We start from the raw sequence: 24,737 nt of genomic DNA on the forward strand, positions 1-24,737 counted from the left end.
CACAATATTTGATTTTTAAAATGCTGTTTGACTGCTAACTTCAGGTTTTTGTTTGTTTGGCTTGGTTTGGTTTGGTTTTGGTATATGAGACTGTATTGCTCTATGTAGCGTTGGCTATCCTAGAACTCACTCTGTAGACCAGGCTGGTCTCAAACTCAGAATTCTACCTTCCTCTGACTGCCAGGTGCTAAGATTAAAGAAGTGTCCCAGCATTGTGTGGCTCTGACTTGCCAACTGCAAAACCACAGTACTGAATCTGGAAAACACTGAAGCTGCTCTGTGTCCTACCATGTCAGATACACAGCCATGATTTAAGTTTGTGTACAAATACACATAAGCTCATCCATCTCATTAGTGTCCTAACTTGCTTTGGCCTTACTACGTGATGAAATTATTTCTATATGAAAGCATTTTATACAACATTTTTATGATTTCTTATCAGCAAATATTTGATTTGCATACATGCTTTCATTTTAGTTTTTATTGTTTTATTTGGACTGGAGATTGAACACAGGATCTAGCATATGCTAAGGCAAGCTCTCTACTACTGAGCTATACCCCTAGTTTGCATTTCTATTTTATATATCTATATGTCCCAGATGGCATAAAATTTTCTTTGGTGAAACAAGATCACAAGTTTTAAAAAACCCTGCAGTTCTCTGTGCTGGATAGTTTTATGTCAAATTGACCCATGCTAAAGTCATCTGAGAGTCTGGATCCTTAGAAAATGCCTCCATAAAATCATGCTACAGGCAAGTAAGCCTGTAAGACATTTTCTTATATGGAGATTGATGGGAGAGGTCCCAGTCCATTAAGGGTGGTGCCATCACTAGGCTGGTGATCCTAGGTTCCATAAGAAAACAGACTGAGAGGACCCATGAGGGGCAAGCCAGGAAGCACCCCTCCATGGCTTCTGCCTCAGCTCCTGCCTCCAGGTTCCTGTCCTGTTTGAGTTGCTGTCCTGACTTCCTTTGATGATGAAGTATAATATGGAATTGTGAGTAAAATAAATCCCTTTCTTCCCTACTTGCTTTGGGTCATGGTGTTTTATCACAGCAATAGGAATCCTAACTAAAACAGTCTCTGTACGAAAATTGCTTTCCCAAGGTCGGGCAGATTTCACTGATAGCATCTCCCTTCCCGCCTTAAGAAAGGCCAGGGCCCCTCCTATAAACTTGACAGACTCTTCTACACTGTTGAAAATGGAATATACTTATTTTGCATGCTGCTGTTTGAATACTATTAAAACTTCCCCATCCACCTCTGTTTCTTAGGCCTGTTACTACAGCCTTTAGCACTATGACTGGGGACATTCACTTTACTAGAGAGAGTATGAAAATATAATATGTGGGATATTTTGTTTTGTTAAGAGCAGTTCCTTTTTGAAAGCTCACGCATTCTCGGCTGAGTGTACAACTCAGTGGTAGAGTACTTACTCAGAATGTTTGAGGCCCTGGGTTCAATGGACAGAGCTGCAAAGTAGACAAATAATCTCCTGTTGGCTCCACAGGCACACTTGTAAAGGACAGGAGTTCTCAGGCAGATTTAAACCTGAAGTTTGCCCCTGCTGTGCCTAAGGTGTGGCCTTTTCAAACTTTCTGTCCTTCCAGTTTCAAATGTTTGCAGTAAAGTTTATAACAAAATCAATTTTCTATGGGTAATCATGAAAATTAAGTAAATTAACTCATACTAAAAGTTTACAGTAATGAAAAGATCACAGATTGTTACTTGCTTGCTACCAGCCCTGCTTTCCTCACCTATAACTGGGCTGCCCTCTAATTATCTCCTGTCCTGGAATCCCCACTTCTATGTACTATCTACTTTAGTTTTGATGATTTTAGACTATCCTAGCTTTCACCAACTCATCAATCAGAAAGACGGTGAGCTCCTTCCTTCTTGTTTCATCCTTAATTTATGACCTTGCGGTTATGGCTCTTTGCTTTTGTACCATGAGACTTTCTAACCCGGCAAACAGAAAGGACCACACCTATGTTCCTTATCACCTCACCACAGCAGTTTGGTCCTCCGGACATCTGTAGTTTTGCCAGTGGCCTCCCAGTTTCTTCTGTGAGGGACCATGTTTCTAATTTATCTATGTCTACTCCTTTCCCCCGACTGCTCATCTCAGCACTCGCTGACTCCTACTGATTGTCTCTGAAACACCTCCTGCATCTTTTGCTTCCTTTTATTTCCCACTGCTGCCACCTCACCCAGGTCCTCATTAATCACCGTCTTGTCTGGACTGCAATAGCTCACCAGCCAGGCTTCCCAGCTTTAGACTCAGCTTAAACATCCCAGGAACGGTTCTCCCAGACTAAGCAGCTCCCACCACACAGTCTCTGTTTAGTGTGACATCGCTAGCATCTTCCTGACAAGAGAGAACTGACCTTCACCAACTTCTTAACTTCTGCATCTGCATCACCCAAGAGATTGTTGTCCCATCTCATACTCCGTCCTATTCAAGGCTTCGTTCATATGGGACAGTTATGCTATACCACTAATATGACATGCTGCTATTCAGAATAAAACATTTTAAACTTTGCTAAAATCATTGGCTGAGTTAATTGTTGTCTAAATTCATCTTCTGTCCTTGCTCTGATCTTGACTGCAGATACTTCATGTGCCAAAATTGGATTTCTGGCTCATTCACTCCCTGCTCAAACATCTTCCTTGTTCCCAACTGATTGCCTACTGGTTAATGTCCCCATCCTAGAGCCAAGCCCCCAATTAAGAGGGCAAACTCCCTTCTATGAATATTCCAGTCAGCTAAGAATACTCTAAGAGTTGTTTTAATTAGAAAAATGACAATGTTCCTGGTAATAGCAAAAGCTTCCCAGGGCTGCGTCATATACGATGGTAGAGTGTAGTGGGCTGACCTCAATAATTGCACCTGCTCCTCGGGGGATGCTACAGACAGGCAGGAGATTACCACCACAGTCCAGGCAGGGGGACAGGGAAAAGAAATGTGCACATTTAAGGCAAAGAAGTTTGCTTAAACCTTTGGAAGTTAAAAATGTCTTGTTTGGCTGCACGGCAACCTGCAGGTCCCCTGTTCTGTTAGTCTTTTCCTTTGCCTCTACTCCAGATGAGAGAACGCCAGAGATGTGCTTCCCCCTGTACATGGATAGTATTTTATTTCTTGAGCTTTTTGTGAATTGTGTACTCTTCTCTCTGTTTACTCGGAATTATGCTCATTTGCATTTGGCAGATGAAAATGTTGCTTTAGTGTTATTGGCAAGTTACTGCTTCTTGTATCTTGTTGAAACATTCTCCTCTACATCACAGTTTCAAGGACACCATTTCTTACTAGGGTTTAGAGTGTTGGTCTTATATTTTTATATACAGATACTAGCACTACATGAAACAAGGAGTTAGCTTGATTAGACTTAATTTCTTAAAATTCTATTGTTTGGAACTTGGAAATTTTAAAAGAGAAAGTAGTTTCAAAATCTGAAGAAAGCAGGAGCCATGTACTTGTAATCTCAGCTACCTGGGAGGCTGAGGCAGGAGGATTATGAATTTGGGAGTTTGTGGCAAACCTTATTGAAAAAATTATAATTTGGGGGAAAATCCTAATGAACAACTTTCTTCAAAATAGCTCATTTTACTTTATTTTGTTAATTATTGTTATATGAGCACAAGCTCGCAATGCATGTTCCTGGGGCTACCCTCAGACTCACATGTAACACTGAATATGACCCTGAACTTCTGATACAACTGATTTAACCTTCCAAGTGCCAAGATTATCAGCATTTAGCAATATGAGCCATTCTATGCAGAGTTGATGGTAAGGATTGAACTAGGGACCTTGTGCATGCTAGTCAAGAACTCTACAAACTGAGCTACATTCCCAGTCCCTCTTAGCCACACTGTTCTACGGTCAAACCATCTGGCTTCATACATGTACCTGATTCTATCTGTGTTCACATCCAGAAAGTGTTTATGTATCTCTTCAATTCATGTCAGAAGTATAATATGAATGTTGAAATCTCAAAATTTCTGATCCCTGAAAGCTTACTTTCTTATTCCTTCTCAATTAATTTTTACATGAAACACAGAATAAGAGATGTATAAACTATTATGATTAAATTCAATAAATAACCTCAAATTCTATAAATGGAAAGATGGTACTAGAGCTGACTGGTAGAAAACCTACTTAACAAGTGTGAGGTCCTGGACTGGTTTCTCAGCACCACAGATATTAAAATAAAGTATATAAAAGGTGAGCCCATCTTGGAATCCTGTGCTTTAGAAAACTGCTAAGGAAAACTTTTTATTAGAAAGCAGATTCTCACGCAGCATCTTGATTAACCTCATTTCTGTCTCAGACCAGAAATGCTGCTTCATTTTCTGCTACAGACTTGAGACTCACTTGATAGAAAATCCATCCATCTACACATTGCTTAATTAGGAATGAATTTTAAGTATTCAGAACCTACACATGATACTTTGGCTCTCAGAGACAGAAAGGAGCAGAAGAGCCATAATTAGCTAACAGCCTGCCATCCCAGAACTCCAAGCAAGGTAACCAACTTACTTTACCTTTTCCCTTCCAAGTTAACATGTTACCACTGACAAGATAATTCACACTAGAATAACAGTGCGAAAAGCATACATACAGAAGGACATTCCTTGGTGACTTTTCAACCAACCATAGCTACTAAAAGTGCATGTCTCTTAGAGGAAGGTCAGAGAGAAAGATGAAGTTGAGAGGGAAGCATGACGGGATACACCTTTAATCTCAACAGTTTAGCAACTGATACAGTGTTGATGGGCAGCTTGCTACCTAAGGAGACCTTTGCCCCAAAATAGAAAAAAAAAATCAAGCCATGAATATTCATTTACTGCATAAGTGAGAGGCTTTGATGATCTCCCCTTAGGCGTCTATAGATTCCCCTGAGTGTCAGGGGTTAAGAAAACATTGAAAGGTCTCTACTGTGGTTAGAGAGGCTGAGAGAAGCAGATAGTAGCTACTGCAGGATAAGAACAACTGCCAAAGTACAGGGAAATTCTTCCTTCCTTCCGTGGGTGAGGGGGATTGGCTTTTTGCAAATTCCATGGAGTTAATTTGACTCTTGGCCATTGGCAGCTGACAACCCAAACAGACATGTGAGCCTTTCTTTATGCTTGAAGGAAGAGTAGTCAACACCTAAGGAGTCTGTGATTCTCAAAATCAGTAAAACCAGCAAACAACATCTGTATGTTATCTGTGTAGTTTTAAAGACTCGCTGCCTTGGATGTGAGGGGGTGGAATTATTTCAGAAGAAAGAAACTTCCCCAGTGTGTCAACTGTTCCTTGAGTCCTAGTTGACCTCCACTTTACCTAGCTCCTTCATTCCCTGCCCTCCCTGATTCCGCCTTACATCTTCATTTGCTGGAGAAGCAGATGCCCAGATTCCCAGGTCAGAGTTGGGCCCAGGTCTTCCTGTCACTGTAGAGAGGGCTTTTGCAGCATGGTGTCGGCTTTCTGATTTCTGGCCTGTGTTTGTGTGTTTAAGATGAGCAGGTGGTATCAATGGCTGCCTAAGACTGAAATTGATCTTCTCATTAACCTCTCTTCCCTGGTGGGTGCCAGCAGGCTCCTCCTTCCTGAGTCTGGTTACATTGTTCATTTCCAGGAATCATTTGTAGCCTATGCTCTCTTCATCTGAGCTGATTCCTCAAAAGCTGGATACAAACGTCCTTCCTCCTAGTTTCGCTCTCCGTGTTAGCCACTACCCTCATCCCTAGACTCTGAAGCAAAACATTTAACATGCAGATTAGAGCATCTTCAGTCCTTTCATGCTGAATTTGAGACACTGAATGTTTTGTTTTTCTTCTAGGTGACAGGCCACTTCCTCTAAACTCCACAATTCATTTCGGGGACTATGGAGCCTACATAGTTTCTAAAGACAAACCATGAATTTCAAAGTAAGTCACATTATGGTTCTATCTGTGGTGTGAACTCAATCATATATACAACTGTCCTGCTTTGCTTGTGGGTGATTTGCTAAGTTGTGACATTCAATGAGCCCTTATTTCAGGGTAAAATTGTGGTCCTGGGTAGAGATGAAAATGTGAGTCACTGAATGCATGGCTTCTGGTGGGTTGCTGTATGCTCCTGCCAGCTGGCTGCCTACCTTCCCTGGCATTGCAAAAGTATTCTTGTGATGGTAGAATACTTAGAATGTGAGTGGGCATCACATGTCACAGTTAGGAAGAGATGAATTAGACTATCATGGAGCAAGAAGCCACCAGGATGCATTTCTTTGTAAAGGAATAATGCATCCCAGTTGGGCTTCTTCTGCCAAGGATGCTGGTTGATGAAGTAGGAGGGGGTGAAGGCTTTTCTAGAGGATGCTGCTTATAAAGTAAGGTGGGATGGAGACCTTTATAATAGAATGTTTCATGTGTCTAACTCACTGTTTACCACTCTGTTGCTTTCTTGGTTAAGAGTAATAATTCCTACCACTCTTCCAGACAGTCTTTGGCTCTACCTATAACAACTAAAATACTAGGCTTTAGCACCAACCTGAATTTACATGTGTACTATTTTAATGATCCAAATGGGGCTTCTGCCATTATCTATGGGTTTCAGGTTTCGCACCTACAAAATGAAAGAAATAACAGTACACTTCTAACAAGCTGTGGGAGAATATAGCCAGTAGACTGAGATCACTAAAAATACTGCTGGTGTATATCAAGCAAGAAATTTCTTGGTTAGCTACAATGCTTGTACTGTATCACCTCTGTCTCTGTCTCTCAACTCTTATAAGCCACAAACTGGTAGTTATCAGTATTACTATTATTGATGATTGTGCATATCATGAATAATACAATGAATTTTAGTAATGGTGTTACTGATGGTATGGGGATGCAACTCAGTGTCTCCCACAGGCTAAACCCTCCCAAACCCTATGGGAAGTATTAAAACCGAACTCCCAAATCCCTCTCTTTAAAGGAGTTACAACACGTTTTCACAGGAACACCAGGAAGGAAGGTAATTGGTGTTCCATTGCCACTTAATGTGTGCTGGCGAGCCCTAAGGTGACAGGAGGTATCAAGTGATCAGAAAGTGGGTGCATTCCTGCCAGCACACAGTGTAGTGGAAGAAGCAATTAGAAGGCTCGTTGCCATCTTGGAAACATGCAAACGTCAATTGGCATACCATTTCAGGAAGCTGAATGAAAAGGAGACTGCAAAACAAAAAGGCTTTCAGGGGAGGGAAGGCAGTGCTTCCAAATCACAGCAAGGATTATGACCACCATTAGAGTTTAATGAGCCTATGGACAGCTAATGACTTCATCTCTCCAGTGGACTCGCCAATCGCCCGTGTTTCTATGCACATTCCTCCTCCTCTTCTAGGGATCAAAACATGATGCTGTTAGGCCAGGAAAGTCCAAGTCGTTGCTTGATTTCACCAAACTGCTTTCCCTTGGGGACTGGTGTTAACAAAGCACAGAGTGCTGGGGCACCATTTTTAGAACCCTGGACCACAATCAAAGGTCAGTGCAAAGTTTAACACCAACTACTTCAGGATCTTCACTCCTCATCCCTAAAATGTCCTTTGCCAATGTTATGCTTAAGAACACACAGTGATGAATTACCTCCTATTTCCAAAAATGATAGTAAAGATAGCATATACTATTGAGACGAATATATGTTAAAAATGCCATTTATTTTACTTAGACTGTATCATAAATGCTATCATTTTCTTTAGACATATTTTCATTAGTAATCCATATAATCTGATCTTTTAAGTTTTAATAAGTGGATTACTACTGAGGTATCAAAAAATTAATTTATGGGCTAAAGAGATAGAGGTTAAAAGCACTGACTATTCTTCCAGAGGTCCTAAGTTCAATTCCCAGGAACCACATGGTGGTTCACAACAATCTATAATGAGATCTGGTGTCCTCTTCTTGTGTGCAGGCACAGGTGCAGGTAGAACACTGTATAAATAAATAAATAAATAGATAGATAGATAGATAAATAAATATTAATTTATAATCAGATCTAAATTAAATCAGAATCATCTTGATTAACCATGCTAGTATAATTTGTGTATTTGTGTATATGTGTATAGCCCTGGAGTTTTAATTCTGGCTATATATATGAAAAATCTACCCTCTGCAACTGAGCTTTCCCCAAACCTAATACACTAGTCATATTCAAAATGATAGCATTAGTCAACATTATATTCATTGTCAAAGGCAAAAGTGGACAAAATGGAAATAATAGTCACAAGTCTTACTTTATTGGGAGAAAACAGTTTTTATAAGAATAAAAGGTACTCTTTTTTGTGCTTCTGAGATACTTCTTCCATTGTTTTATTTAAAAAAAATATATATAACCCAGTATATAAAATGTATTTTAAAAAATAGGATGCGTTGATAGCAATGCAACTGTGTAGGATATAATACTAGATATTAAGACAATTCTTTTGTTGTGATACTTTAGAAATTCTACAGCAAAGTAGTCAGGCATCATTTTTCAGTTTAATGCTGTCAGTAAACTCATCACCATGGTAACAGAAAGGACAGGGATGGATGTCTGTTCACTTGAAGGAGCAAGTTGGGCTCCAGTCCCAAACTGTCAGTGGGACTTCCTGAATGATTTAGAGTAATTAGCATTTATCTGGCTAAAATCCCTGATACTTTTAAGAAATGGTAAAAAGAACCTCAAATTTGAAGGGTGATATTTAGAGAAAAGCTCTTAAGCAACAAAAATATTTAGCAGAATGTAATATGCAGTTGGTCCTAAGTCTGCTGTGTGTGGCTCCTTGCTCACCAAAAGTAGAAGGTTCGTTTAAAAACGGATCCTTAAGTTTCTTTTTATATTACCTGTGACAAAATACCCTGACAAAGCAGCTTAGAGGAGAAAGGATTTGTTTGGGTTTACAGTCCAGGTTGCAGCTCATCACAGCAGGAAACATCCGGACTTGGGGGAGCCAGTTTCACTATGTGGGCAATCAAGAGCCCGGTGTGATGGGCTCAGTAACTCAGCTCACTTTCCTGTCTTGTACAGTCCACACCCCAAGCCATGGTTTGGTGCCACCCACGGTGGGCAGGCCCTCTTGCAGCGATTAATGGAATGAAAACATCCCCCAACAGACCTCACCAGCACTCCATCTCCCAGGTGACTCCAAATCTCATTAAACTGACAGTTGAGATTAGCCATCATACTCAAACAAAAACATGCACACTAGATCTTTTTGGCTTCATGCAGAGATCTCTGTGGTTTCTTTGTACAAATAAAATCAGTATATGAAAATATTCACATGCCACACAAAAAGAACATTCAGCTAGAGTAATAAATTATTTTATAAAGCCCATGTTTCTTAAGGAATATAGTTTATATGCATTGTGCTTGCTGGATAAACCGTAAGAGACACTGGGCTTGTATATGTTTGCCATGAGCTAGCTCATCACTAAAACTCCGGTGGGGGAGTTAACTGAGCTGGGCAACACACCGTGGAGCCAGCGGAATCCCAGACAGGAGTCTTTGACTACTCAGACAAGGAAAAGACCTAAAAGATATCCATGAAAATCTCCAGCTTAGTGGGAATCAGGACCTCCTCTCAGGGTCAACTGCACTGATTTTAGGATGAAGAGGGGAAATCCCTTCCAGATGAGCACCTCCACTGCTGGGTTTTTAGTTACACATTTGTTCTGTGACCAGAACCTGCTTTCTATGGTTTGAGTGTGAAATGTTTCTTACAGGGTCATGTGCTTAAGTATGTGGGTGGCAGCTACTGTTCTGTTTTGAGGAAGCTGTAGCACTTTGGGAAGCGAGGCCTCAGTGGCAGACACAGTCTACTGGGGGTGGGTCAGTAAAGGCGTTAGCTCACCTCCAGACTACTAGGGGTGGACCTTGCTTTGGTGAGCAAACTGCAAGCTCCTAGGACCATGAATTGAGCCCCTTTTACCACCTGGATCTTCCCAGCATAATTGATTGTTTCTCTTCAACCATGAACTCATATCAACCCCCCCCCACACACACACAGTGTTAAGATGTGCCTGTGAAGTACTTGACCAAAGGAGTGGGAAACGCAAGGAGAACTCAGGAGTAACCCCACCTGGCTAAATCCAGCCCAGCGGCTTGGTGACCCAGTGTCCTCCCGAGGGCTGTTTTTCGATATCCTTCTTGGCCAATCAGGCTGCTTCCTGTTAGGTCTGATCTGCCCCAAAGCCTCCCTGTGGGGAGTTAGCCTTGTGTTAATAATATGAAACTTGACCCATACAAAGAAAACTAAAAATCTTCTGATCATATTAAAATTCTAAGCCGCACGTCCTCTCAAAATAAAGTGCAGAAATGACAGATGTCCTTGTCAGTCTGGCACAGCTCATGAGGCTCACGCCTTAGTTGTCTGACCACTTGGGAAGCTGAGGTAGGAGCACAGACAATTGAGGGCACTCTGGGCTGTGTAGCCAGTTCCAGGATTGTAGAATGAGACCCTTCCGAAAACACAGCAAGCAACCGCAGCAGCAAAATTAAACAAACAAATGAACCCCACCCCACCCTGCACACTAATCCTCAAACAAACGAAAAGTCTGCCTCATCTCATCAAGGAGGAAGCGGTGAACAGTAGTTGCTAGAGACCCGGAAGCGCTACGGGGAAGGTGCTGCTGTTGTAACAAACAGAAAGATGTGCCGAAGTTATCATTCATTTTAGTATTTCATAGCAATGTGGAATGAGCTGTCACCTAGAGCAATCTGTGGGAAATTTTGAGGTATTTAAAACACTATGAAAATTCCCAACATAGAATATAACACCTCTTGAGGAAAAAGGGGTGCCTATGGCCCTGGCATAATAACTGCATACTGAATACGTGTATGGAATTATCATGTTGTCACCCAATATGGATAGATATTGGCTTTCTTTATGATTTGTGGTTTGCATTTATGTGTGTACACACTTGTGAGTGTATCTTTGTTTCACTTGTGTTCATCTAAGTGAGGCCACTTGAGGGTGTTGGATCTCTTAGAACTGGAGTTATAAGCCACTGTTAAGTGGCCTGATGTGGGTGCTCGATATTGAACTGGGGTTCTCTGAAAGAGCAGTAAGCTTTCTCTTCACCACCGAGCCATCCCTCCAGGCCTAAAATATTATGTCTTAAGAAAGACAAGACAGACAGAGATAAAATTCATTGTGTAGCATCTTGCTTACATTCATAGGGTCTGGTTTCTACCTCCAGAACTGAAAAAAAGTAAATGAATGAATGAATGAATGAACAAGCAAAGTAATTAATTAAAAGAAAGCCAGTGAGATGCTCAGTGAAGAAAGGAGCTTGCTGCCAAGTTTGGCACTTGAGTTCAATCCCCAGGAGCAGGATTGTGGAAGGGAAGGGAAAAGTGCCCTCCCAAACAAAACTTGTCACCTGACTTCCACACATGTGCATACATGGATAGGCACATGAGCACACACATGTTAAAGAAATAAATATATAAAAAGAACAATCGACCTAAAAAAGCACGCTGAGTTTCTGATAGCAGTAATCATGTTGCTTATATACCATTACTGAGTGGAGAGTGTTGCAGAACCACCACTGTTACATGCTCTAATTTACATACACTTCCTTTAACCCTCACAAAACATACATCAGGAAGAATATGCTATTCTCAGCTTAAACATAAATAAAGTTCAACACTGTGATATGATCATATGTAGCTAAAGTAGCAGAGCTGGGATTTGAACCCATGTCTCTCTATGCCCAAAGGCCAGTCCCTTTCTGCCATGCACTGTTCTTTTAGCCTCTTTCCAATATGCCTCATTGTCTAGTTATGCCTTCTCTTTTTGCTTAGGTACCAAGAAGATGCCTGGGTTGACAGTTTTATTGCATACACGCACATTAACTTCAACCAATACTTAACCATTTGGTCCCATGAAGTCAATGAACATTTTGCAAACAGATGAGCTACAGATTCAGAAAAATCAATGACTGTGAGTGAGCGAGTGAATTAGGGAGAGTGAAAGCAGTCTATGTACTTTCTCTTGGAGGCAAACCCAAAGCCCCAGCGGCAAGGAGACAGACCCAATGGTGATGACTTAAGGCATGAACTCGGGCGTCTGTCAGACTAGGAGTCAGGTTGCTGTTCCTTATTTCATAAGCTGATTTCCCAACGGACTTGAATAATTCCAACATTGAGAAGACAAAATCCTGTTTGTGGTTCTTTTTTGTTTAGTTCAAGGCTAGTTTCCCTTCTAATCATTTTTCATGCATTGTTCACCTCCTCCTGAATTCATTTTGCCAGTTTGCACTTTTATTTTTTATTTATTTTTATTTTTTTGCTGTTACACACAAACCCCTCTTCTTGCTAAGGAGTGCCCATTGGTCTTGACATTTCCCTCTGTGTCTATCGAATCTTCCACACACTTATCGAATCTTCCTTTGCACTTTGCCCAAAGCCTTCTCAATTAATTAGGCATAAAACACCTTTGCCCTTCTATGGAAATCACCTTTCCTTCTAGCTCAAGGCATCGCCAGTGGTGAAGTGGATTCATTTTGCATCTACAGACATTTCAATGGTGAGACTGATAATTTCCGTTGGACTCTTCTTCTTTTTTTTTTTTTTTAATTTTCTGACTACAGTGGAAACACCACTGCAGAGAATTTACAAATACCACACTATACAATGAAAGATGTGAAGACAACCATTTATGTCAACATGCAACAAAAGTGTTTGTAGCCTTCTACTGTGTTTTTTTCTAGTCCTCTTCTCAATTCATCCCATCTTAATTTAGTTTAGTCAATAGGGTAGGGCTGAGGTTGTATCAGCAATAGAGCACATGCCTAGTATGTGCAAGGCATTGGGTTCAAACCCAAAAGTGCAAATATGCTATATATGTGTGTGAGATATGTATAAATATATCTTTGAATCCTTCTTTCTCTTTCCTAAAATTAGACAGTGTAGGATCTATCCGCTTTCTTCCAGTTTATATGAGCCAAGCAGACAGCAGGAGCTTTGGCAGTGAAAGGGCCTGGTATAGCCTTGACTCTTAGATGCCTTCAAGTATTCACAGTTCTAAGTTTGTTTAGAAAAAAAAGAAAATTTCATACAGCCAAGTTATAATTCCTGGGTGATTCTCTTTGCCTCCATCATGTGCTAAGTCTGTAATCATTTAAAGCAGTTTCTAATTACATAGAAACTAAAGAATATTTTAGTATTGGGTTGTATAATACATAATGAGATAATACATCTTTATTCTTAATTCCCAAATTAAGTTATAGGTATTTTGTAAAGTCTCTTTTGTGCTTTATGGAATGTGGTAGGTGCCCTCTGTGGGCTCCCTGTCTCTCTCAACCACATTAGCTGTATGAACGATCAGATTTTCTGGTTGACCTCCCACTTTCCAGATATCTAGCCTACTTCTATCCTAGCCCCTTTTACTCTGTTAAGGTTTCATCAGATTTTAATCTGAAGAACACACACTGCCTGAAACACAACTTTCTCTCTCAGGCTGACCTACCCAAACTTTAAAATTCCCTTTTTAAACATTCACTCTGCTATGGATGTCTTTGTTCTTATTCAATTCTGTTTCACTCCTTCCACCTATTAAAATGTTTGATTATTCTACCCAGGTCTAAGATATTTGTTCTTTGTATTTATTTCATAACCAAAATTTAAGGGTTCCAGCTTTGCTCTGAAAGCAATTAAGATGTGACTCTCAGAAGCTGTTTTATACAGTTTTTCATGAAAACCCTTCCCCTGGATCAGGTCCTCAGAGACAAAGCATATCAGCAGCTCTAACCACAGCACATCACAATAAACTGCTTGTAAACATTTTCCTTCCTTATACAGGGAGTCACTTTGTAACCTAGACTGGCCTGGAACTCACACCAATTCTCTTGCCTCACATTCTCAGCCTTTCACATGCTATGATTTTAGGCAAAAGAGATCACACCCAGCTTTTAAATATAATAACTTCTTTTTTTTTTTAAACATACTGTGCTTGGAATTGAACCAAAGTCTTCCCTCACACAGGCTAGGCAAGTGCTTCACTGCTGAGCTGTATCCCAAACCTACTATTTGTAAATTAATAAATACATCTATTAAGATAAAAAGAAAACTTCTATGCGAGAAGAGCTAATGCTTTTGTGGGTCCATAAGACACAAGTGTTTTACAGAATCTAAAGGTCATACCAAAAAGGCTCCCAGTTAGTTCCGGATCCTGGACCTGTTGGAAACTGCAAAGTAGCTCCATGTAATTTAAAGTAGAGTTCTACAGGGGTTTAGGACACTCCCTGAAGAACATCATCAAGGCTGAACATGAAAACTGAGGAGCTGAGGAAAGTCAGTGTTCCCCAGGCAATTGGGGTTCAGGAGAGTAATCAGAGATGACTGAAATCACAATATTTTAAACCACAGACATTGCTCATCAGGGCAGATCTTGCCAGCAAGAGGTCTGCCTTTTATTTATGTTTAACTGAATTTCTCTTGTTTTATGCTACTTGATGGTTCCTTTGCTGTGAGGGCCTGGGTGGAGGAGAGGGGATGGAATGGGGATGGCAACTGAAGTCAAAGCTGAAAAGACCTCTTAAAGGGACAGGCGGTGTGTCTTGCTTCTATATGATACATTAGGAGGGAAAAGCAAAAGCAAAAACAAAAACTTGACCAATTCCACAAGAACCACTGCTGATTAAACTAACCTCCAAAACATGCAATGAAAATACAGAGAAACCCAACTTACTATGCCATAATATAAACTAATCATTGTTTCATTTTCTGGAAATTATATTGGCATCAGAATGAAGAATAGAAGAAAAGACTCCAAGAAAAGCAATGAGTTCTCTGTCTAAATCAAGTCAGATGAACACAGAACCAGATTTTTCAGTTAAGGACTTAATACTCAGTAGTCTGGAGCCTATTTCTCCATGAGGGCAGCCCCTTGAGATTTGCAGCAAGGGGCGCCTGGGCGCCTTCACAGGGAGAGGAAACAGAAACATTTATGACTTTCACACCACCCAATATACACAAAACACATCCTCTCCTAATCCTTGTCTATAAAACTTTATTTACATAGTTATAAATTGGGAAATCTCAGGCATAAATTTAGTGTCTATTAAATATACACTGTTTTAGTGAACAAGGACTGTGGCAGGCCTGCTCCTTTTCTGCTTTGCTTAGCAGCCAACTAGGGGAGGGAAATAGGGGAGAAGAGGGAAAGAGGATAGGATTGGGAGGAGAGGAGGGCAGTGGCTACAGCCGGGCTACAAATTGAATAAACTGTAATAAATAAATAAATAATGGGGTGGGGGCTGGAGAGATGGCTCAGCATTTAAGAGCACTGCCCGCTCTTGCAGAGGAACCAGGTTGGATTCCCAGTACCCAGAGTGGCTCACAACCATCTGTACCTTGAATACTATGGGATCCCATAACCCCGTCTGGCTTCCGTGTGCATGTCTAGAGCACATGGTGCACAGACACACCCACAGAGAGAACACACATATGCATAAAATAAGAATAAATAAACCTAGGACGAGAATAAAAGAAATGATAGGGAATCCATATTTCTCAAGGCACAGGCAAGTTCTTAGCCATGTGTGATATCATTAGCAATGTTGGGACAACCCTTAAGGACCAAGCATATAAATGTTCTCATGTCACTTGCAATTGGATCAAGGGGAAAACTAAAATGAACTTGCAATGTCAGGCTCAAGCTCAATTTTGGAAAGGGAAAAAAAATCTTCCTTTGAAGGAAACAAAATCAATCCCCAGTTCAAATTAAATTTGGACCAATCTGTGAAGCCCTGAGACCCAGCTCCAATAGCAATCAGTACTTACAGACGCAAGGTGCAGGCAAATCATGCTTCATTTAAAAGAAATTGAATGAGGATTACTGACAGAAAGTTTGATGCTATTTTGTCATGAATTAAAGTTAAATCGTGGTGTTATTGGCTTAGTCTTACATCTCAATTCTAGTTCCTTTGCTGTCTCCCGTTACCTCTCTTTATAGCCCCTCTCCCTTTTAATTCTGCTGGAGCCTTTTGCCTTTTGCCTAGCTAAACTTCTGTCTTAATTTATTAAAATCTTTTCATGCAACTGTGCCATAAGCATGCTCCCTGGATGTCTGTCTCATACAAAATTTAGCTGCAATTCTCTTGGCATGAAATACCTTGTTCTGCACAAACCTTCTGTTTGGTTTGCTGACATTCTTCTTAGTGGGCTCTCATGGTGATTCATTATCTTGTGATATAGATTTCCAAGTATCATCTTTGTATTGATTTTTATATCTTTAATAACCGCTGCACAGAAGATGGCTCCACTGGTGTCATTGATCGCATCAAAAATTCAAGGCTTACAGAAAGACTGGAGGGCTAATTGGTGGCAGTACATTTCAGACTTCATCTTAATGCAGCCTTAATCTTAGGCATTAAGCCTACCTGAAGGCTTCCTTCTTGAGTCAATGAGGGCAGGTTTGGGGCCTCATTGAGAAACACCTGGAGACATTGAACTAGATGGATGACAAATTTGAAACCATCAGCTAGGAAGCTCTTCATCTATCAAGTCCAATCTGTAGTCCAACCCTCCCCACAGAATTTGTTCATTGCTTTCTTCTGTTATATTCTGCCTTCAACTTGGTTTCCTTGTCCATTCTGGAAACATAGCTGTTTAGAACAAGTCCTCCTCATTCTTCAACATATCCCTCCTTACTATGTCCCCATTTCCCAGTTTTATAAAAGGCATGATTCTTTTTTGTCATTGTTCTTATTGTTGCAACAGGGTCTCATGTAACCAAGCTAGCTTCAGGTTAGTTATGGAGCCAAGGATGACCTTTGAACTCCTGAGCCTCCTGATGCTACCTCCCTGGAATTATGAGATTGCACCACGTGAGCCATGATATCTGGGGCTGGAGATAGAATCCAAGGTATTTTACACGTTAAACAAGAACTCTACTGACTGAGCTGCCTTCAAAGCCAATAGGCAAGAATTTTTCCCCTTTTATTAAATATAGATTTTTTTTCTCACATAATATATTCTGATTACAGCTTCCCCTCTCCACTCCTCCCAGTTCTTCCCCACCTCTCCTCCCACCTGATTCCATTCTCATTCTGTCTCTTATTAGAGAAGAACACACTTCTAAGAGACAATAATAAAATATAACAAAGTAAAGTATAAGATAAAACAAAAGCTATCACATTGAAATTGAACCAGAAAAACCAACAGAAGGAAAAGAGCCCAAGAGAAGACACAAAAATCAGAGATCCACATGTTCACACATTCAGGACTCCAAAACAAACAAACAAACAAACAAACAAACAAACAAAAGCAGTATCTGGAAGCCATAACGTGACTGGTGCAGAGCCAGTCTCTGTGAGTCCATAGAAACTCTTCTCATGTTGATTTAGAGGGTCTTATTCTTGTGCTGTTCTCCATGCCCTCTGTAAGACCTTACACTCTATGAGAGGTGTCATTCTTATTGAACTTTTTAAAATAAATTTAAAGGACTGAGATGATGACTCCGTCGATAAAGTACTTGTCGTAATAGCATGATGGTCTGAGTTGATCACCAGCACCCACACTAAATTGAGAGAGAGAGGGAGCAAGAAAGCTGGGAGAGGGCTCTAGAAAAATTGCTCAGCTGTTGAGAGCATTTGTGGGTCTTGCAAGGAACCATAGCTCAATTCCTAGCACCCACATGGCCATCCATCTGTAACTACTGTTCCAGGAGATCACACACCCACTTTTGACCTTCAGAGGCACCAGACATGCACATATGTACATTGAGGCAAAACACTCATGTATGTGCATAACAAATAAAAGAATCAATCTGAAAATAAATGAGCCAGGCCTGGTGGAACATGCCACATAAGCCTAGTGAGCTGAATTTGCTCTCCAGAACTCACATAAAGATGTAGAGAGAGAACTAATTCCACATAGTTCTTTGACTGCCACTCATGGGTTAAAGCACACACATAATAATAATAGTAATAATAATAATAATAATAATGGTATAAATAATAGGAATAAAACAATAATTCATTTTTGAAAAGATTGAATAGAGAAAGAGATGAATGGAGTCCATAGTGTATTTTATATGATGAGTTTTCATACTTTTTTAGATTATTGTTCATTTATTTTTTGAGGTAAAGTCTCATGGAACACAGACTGGCATCAGACTGATGGCAATGGAAGATGACCTTAGTTTTTAATTTTTTTCTTTTTTAATTTTTCAAGACAAGGTTTTGCTGTGTAGCCTTGGCTGTCCTGGAACTTGATCTGTAGACCAGCCTGGCCTCAAATTCACAATAATTTGTTGTGACCAGTAATCAGATACTTGATGTATAATAAGATATCCTGTGTGGAGGAGGGCTTTGCAGCCAGTCCTGAAGATACCTGATAAAACAGGATCAGATGAATGGGGAGGAGGTCCCCCCTATCAGTGGACTTGGAAAGGGGCACGGTGGAGATGAGGGAGGGAGGGAGGGACTGGGAGGGAATGAGGGATCGGGACGCGGCTGGGATACAGAGTTAATAAAATATAACTGATAAAATAATAATAATAAAAAAAAGGTAAAAAAAAAAGATATCCTGTGTGGGGGAGGGGGGTCATATATTTACATTTTTAACTTTGGGTTAAATTTATCCTTTTTGTTGAAATGATTTACAAAAGGAAAATAAACATATTTCAGGACCAATCAATTTTTTAAAAATTTACACAGGAACTTTACACAGCAACTTTTTATGTAACAGTGATTATAAAGTACTGGCGGCCTAACAGGCATGCGCTCACGCCCAGCTGGGTCTTCTGAATACTCTGATTGTGCACAAAACACCCCAGAAAGGGTGTGTGGATGCTTCAGGGGCTTCAGCTCCTCCCTTTCAGCCGACAGCAGGTACTTGCAGCACAGAGTGGAGGCCCCACGTCGTGCCACGGAGTCTACCCCTTGGAAATCTATTGATCCCATTACTGAGAGAAAATTACATGTGCTTTTCAATTTGGTGCTATGGATCTGACAACATTGCATTATATATTCAATGCCCAATGGGCAAAATTGGTCTTCTTAACTTCCAGTCAGAGCACAACAACAACAGCCAGGTGAACAGCCACCATAGTATGTACAGAGTATTGTCCTGGATTCTTACAAAGATTCAGTCAGAGAAAAATTATGCTTCGATTCATACACGAAAAACGCAATTAAGCAAAGCTGCAAAGATTCATAAAATCAATCATTACACCACACAGGCGTTCTGTTCCTTTCGGCAAATGGCAATGTGCCAATGGTGGGTAAATATTTTTATTCTGTTTATTGTGGTAAGATGTCTTACCGTGAGGTGTCTTACCTTTTAAAATATTTTAAGGTTGTGGCTCAGTCAATACAGTGCTTACCTGGTATGCAAGCAGTACTATGCTGGATTCCATCTCCACACACATCAAGCACCATGTCGAATGCCTGCAACCCAGCATTTGGGAGGTGATGGCCAGGGAGTCACAAGTTCAGGGTTATTCTTAGCTACATAGTGGGGTCTGAGGACAGCTGCATCTACATGAAAGTCTGTCTTTAGTTAGATAGATAGACAGACAGATAGATAGACAGACAGACAGATATATGGATAGATGTTTTATGGGACAATAGCTTTATTAACTATATGCACACGGCCGTAAAGTATAGATCTCAAACATACCCATCTTACAGAACTATAACTTTACACCTGCTTATGGTAATGTGCCACCCTTCTCTAAACTTTGCCAGCCATCATTCTACTCCCAAATCCTTGAATTTGACTGTCAATAATTCATTCAAATGGAATCAAGCAAAGTTTCTCCTTTTACAACTGGCTTGTTTCATTTAGTATAATATTCTCAAGGTTCATCCAAGTCATATGTTGTAAAATTCCAATTTTAGAAGCAAATTGGCTTCCACTGTGTGCACTTCCTTTGTTTTCTTTATGTGTTGTCTCTGAGCACTCAGGTTGTTCACAGGTTTTGCCTTTTGTGACTCATGCTGCAATGAGCAAGAGAGTATTTTCTCTATAGCATCCTAATTTTAATTCGTTTAGCCAGATATATTTGACCCAGCAGTGCTGGGCCATATGGTGACTGTAATTTTAATTTTTGAGGGAGATCTCATACTGCTTTCCATAGCAAATATACCGTTCTGCATCCCTAGCAACAGCCTGCAATATTTCCAGTTTCTCCACATTGATTCCAACACTTGTCATTGTTGTTCTGATAATGGGCAACCTAGGCAGCATGAGATGAAGTCTCACTGGGGTTTTGATTTACCCTTTCGTAACGATCACAAGACACAGACTATCTCTGCTACCTGCTGACCATCTATCTGTGGGGCCTGCCACTCTGCTGGTTGATTCCTTTGCCCATAGAAGTCAGCTTTGTGGTTTAATATGGCCCCACAAACTCACTGTTGTTTTGTTACATGCATGTATCAGTGTGTGTGTGTGTGTGTGTGTGTGTGTGTGTGTGTGTGTGTGTGTGCTTGTAGACAGGGGCATCAAAGGTTCACATAAATTGTCTTCCATAATTGGTCTTCATCTTATTTTTTTGAGACATGTTTTTCTTCTGAGTGTGGAGCTAAGCTATTCAGTTAGAAGAGCTGGTGAGCCCAAGAAAACACCTGCCCAGCACAGGAATGCCATGAGTGCTACTGTGCTCTGCCTTTCAGCGTGAGTGCTGGGACATGAAGTAGGATCTTCACTCTGACACGGCAAGCATGTTACCCACTGAACCAGTTCTTCAGCTAGCTTTTTCTTAATAATGCAAAAGGATCTTGTGTTTGAAATAGTTTGTCATTGACAGGGATAATGAGCTTCAGAATATTTCTTTGTGCATGACTTATACCAAATAACTAAACTAAGGATTTTCTTTCTGATTTTTTTAAAGAAAAAAAAATTAGTCAATATATTTTGATCATATTGTTTGGATTCCCCCAACTCCCCTCAGATACTCCTGCCCACCCAACTTCATGTTCTTTTTCTCAAAGTAAACAAACCAAAAACCAACCAAACAAACAAAAACAAAAACCCTCACTAAATAGAACAAAAAATGTTAAAAGCACACCAAAGACAAGGAGTCTGTTTTGTGCTCCTCAGCTCCTCCTGAGCTTGAGGCCCGCCCTCTAGTGCGGCTGACATACCCAGTGTCACTCCATTGGAGAATCAAAGTTTACAGAAACAGGGATGGAGAGACAGCAGGATAGTGCATGCTTGCATAGCCTGAGCAGGGCCTCTGTTTTGTAAAATTAAAAATTATAGTTATAAACAGAAAATTTACAACAGCTGCTTTATCTTAGCCATCAAAAGAAAAATTCACAAGTCAAACCATTTTCAAAGTTAAAAACAAAAGCTGCATTTTTTAGCCTAAAACAATTATTCCTAATAGATGCATTTGATAAGTTGCAGTTTCCCAACATTTCCTCTTAGATTTCAAATTCCTTTGATCCAACTTAAAACAGTCAAGAGCCAGAAGCTTCAGCAACAGGGCTTTCAAAAAATTATGTCTTTGCAGCTGAAATGTGACTAAGAGAATTTGCCCATTCAAAGCTCTGGGTTGAAGAGTTACCCCCTTAACTTTGTCAGTGGGGAATAAAATGTAAAATGGTCAAGAAATTTACAGTTCCCTTTGAGAATGAATTTTCAGGTTGTCTGAGGTCATTACTGAGGTGGCGCTGTGACAATAATGCCTTGCTTGCTGCCTGAACTACACGCACTTTACATCTCACTAAATGTCCCTCTATTTCCCCCTGGACTCAAGTCCGGCATGTTCCTCAGGCTAGCTCGCTAGTAAAAAAATCTTGTTAAATCTTTTCAACGTGCTTTCTTTTCCCCTAAGGCATTTCATTCTTCTTTATACTTGACTATTATATATATATATATATATGAAAGATTTAAAAGGTAAAATACTATAAATATGTTTTGATCATACTGCAACAATAATTACTCACTCAAAATCTCCCATATAGATTCAGAAAATAGGCAGGAAAGTGGGAGTGGAGATGGGGATGCAGCAGGGAAAGCAGCCCAGGAGTAATAGGATATAATAACAACTGAAATGAAGGTTAGCCAGGGATAAGGAGAAAGCACAGTTAGTTTAGGACATGCCTTCAAGGAAAATAACATGAGTTCTGATGCCGAGAATCCACCTGTTAAAGCTGAGCATGCTGAAATGTGCCTATAATCCCAGACAAAGGGAGAAGGGAGGCAGATGCGGGGAAAACACTGGAACTTTATGGGCCAGGCTAGGTTAATCTACTCCGTGAAGTTGTAAGCCAATGAGAAACTCTGTCTCGATCAAAGTGGAAGTCTTTTGAAGACTGACACCCAACGTTGTCTTCTGACCTTCACATGCATGCAACTGCACCTATGTACACACACATGTGCAGGCATTACACATAAAAGAAAAGTAGCTACTAAGCACCATTCCTTCTAAAGAGCAAGGAAGAATTAAGAGTTTGAGAAGAAATAGGAAGAAGGGAAGGGAGAAGGAAGGAAGTTTCTTTGTGTAGAAGTGTTTTTTTGTTTCTTTGTGAAGTTTCTTTGAGGTATGCTTAAATTAACCAGAGACGGCGGTGTCCTAATCATCAGGTGGAGTATGTGGGATAAATTTATCAGGCAGAGTAGACTGTCTATTTTTTTTAGTTTTTTTTTGTAATTTATTTTTATTAATTACAGTTTATTCACTTTGTATCCCACCTGTAGCCCCCCTCCCTTGTCCCCTCCCAATCCCACCTGACTATCTAACTTTTACTAATTCTTCCTATGGCCCTTGTTCACATCAGCATCTTTTTAAATTTTTTATTCATTTATTTAATCATTTTATAGCCAATCCCAACCACCTTCCCCCCTTTCTTCTCAGAGAAGGGGAAGTCCCCCATGGGTACTAACCCACCCTGGCACATCAAGTCACAGCAGGACTAAGCACATCCTCTCCCACTGAAGCCAGACATGTCAGCCCAGCTAGGGGAAAGGAATCCAAACACAGGCAACAGAGTGAGAGACAGCCTCTAGTCCAATTGCTAGGGGGCCCACATGATGACCAAGCTGCACATCTGCTACATATGTACCAGGTGTCTATTCCAGCCTGTGCATGCTCCTTGGTTGCAGGTTAAGTCTGTGGGAGCCCTTATGGACCCAGGTTAGTTGATTCTATAGGTCTTCTTTTGGTATCCTTGACCCCTCTGAGTCCCTCAGTCCTTTTTCCCACTCTTCCATAAATCTCCCTGAACTCTGCTGTGGGTCTCTGCATCTGTTTCCATCAGCTGCTGGATGAAGCCTCTCAAAAGACAATTATTCTAGGCTCCTTGTCTGCAAGGATAACAGAGTTTTATTAATAGTGTCAGGGGTTGGCTCTCCTCCACTGGGTGGGTCTCAAGTTAGGCCAGTCATTGGCTTATCATTCCCTCAATCTCTGCTCCACCTTTATCCCTATACTTCTTGTAGGTGAGACAAACTTTGGGTGGAAGGTTTTATGGGTGGGATGGTGTCCCCCTCCCCCCACTGGAGGTCCTACCTGGCTACACTAAGTGGCATAAAGTCTCCATATCCTTTGCTGCTAGGAGTCTCAGCTAGGGTCACCCCCAGAGACTCCTGGGAGCCTCTCCTGTCTCAGGGATGCCCCGCACACACACCAATTTCCATTCTCCCGTTCTTTCCTCTCCCACTGCAATGGAATAACAATCAGCTACTAAAAACAAGAGGCTGTCTCTGACTCTGTTGCCTGCATTTGGATTCCTTTTCCCTAGCTAAGCTGACATGTCTCGCAGCAGTGGGAGAGGATGTGCTTAGTCCTGCTGTGACTTGATGTGCCAGGGTGGGTTAGTACCCATGGGAGACTTCCCCTTCTCTGAGAAGAAAGGGGGGGAAGGGGGCTGGGATCAGCTATAAAATGATTAAATAAATGAATAAAGGAAGTAATGAAATTCACAGGCAAATAGATGGAACTAGAAAAGATCATCCTGAGTTTACCCAGACCTAGAAAGACACATGGTATGTACTCACCTTTAAGTGGCTATTAGCCATAAAGTGCAGGATAGCCGTCCTAAAATCCACAGACCCAAAGAAGCCAAGGAGGGTCCAAGAGAGGGTGCTCGAATCTCATTCAGAAGAGGAAATAGAGTAGACATCTGATGGAGGAGGAGAAGAGGGTGGGAGAGGGGGAGGGGACAGTAACAGGGATAGAGATTGTATCAACATCCTTTTCCCAAATTATTCTAAGAAGATCACTAGTCATTTCAGTGTACCACTCTCCATTTCAGTCAATAGTTAAGTAAGCCAACCACATTCTAAGGAAGAAAGATGAGGAGAAGGAAAGAAGGGAAGGATAAAGAAGAGAAGATGGAAAAGAAGAGGATGAAGAGGAGAAAGAAGAAGGGGGGAAGCAGTAACTAAGTTTTTGCATTTGTCTGGTCCAAAGTTTTATCTGTGTCAAAGAGAATGTAGAAAGAGAGAAGAAAGAAGTATATATGCTATGTAGGAAAAAAGTAATTGGTCCTTATCCTTAAATGTACATAGGTCTGTGGGAACCTCTTGTCAGACAGACTCCCTCTTCATCAGATACTTGGCAGTCTCTTTTGAGCTCAGTTTCAGTCCTGGAAAACAAATATGATATTGTGATGTAGTTTAAGTCAGATGGGAGAATCTAGAAGTTTTTTTGTTAAATTTGTTTTTTCCTTGTTCATTTTCCTTTTCTTAATGTTTCTAGTGCTTGTTTGTGAGGCTGTTTCTGACAAACAACTTTTTTTCTAAAGCACTTGAAAATGGCAGCCCTGGAAACCAGATACTACAGCAGTCTTATGACC

General features: G+C 40.7%; 1 protein-coding gene across 37 annotated transcripts in view; it reads left to right on the plus strand.

Annotated features, from left to right (window-relative positions):
- The window catches only part of Adgrl2 (adhesion G protein-coupled receptor L2), a 636,611-nt gene that overhangs the window by 135,630 nt on the left and 476,244 nt on the right, over positions 1–24,737 (plus strand). For all 37 annotated transcript variants that reach the window (XM_060392547.1, XM_060392555.1, XM_060392556.1 and 34 more), the window contains exon 2: positions 5,823–5,910. The gene's annotated coding sequence lies outside the window, so the exon portion shown is untranslated. The remainder of the gene's footprint in view (positions 1–5,822; positions 5,911–24,737) is intronic.

Source organism: Meriones unguiculatus, chromosome 10, assembly GCF_030254825.1.
Source record: "Meriones unguiculatus strain TT.TT164.6M chromosome 10, Bangor_MerUng_6.1, whole genome shotgun sequence".
Taxonomy (NCBI): Eukaryota; Metazoa; Chordata; class Mammalia; order Rodentia; family Muridae; genus Meriones; species Meriones unguiculatus.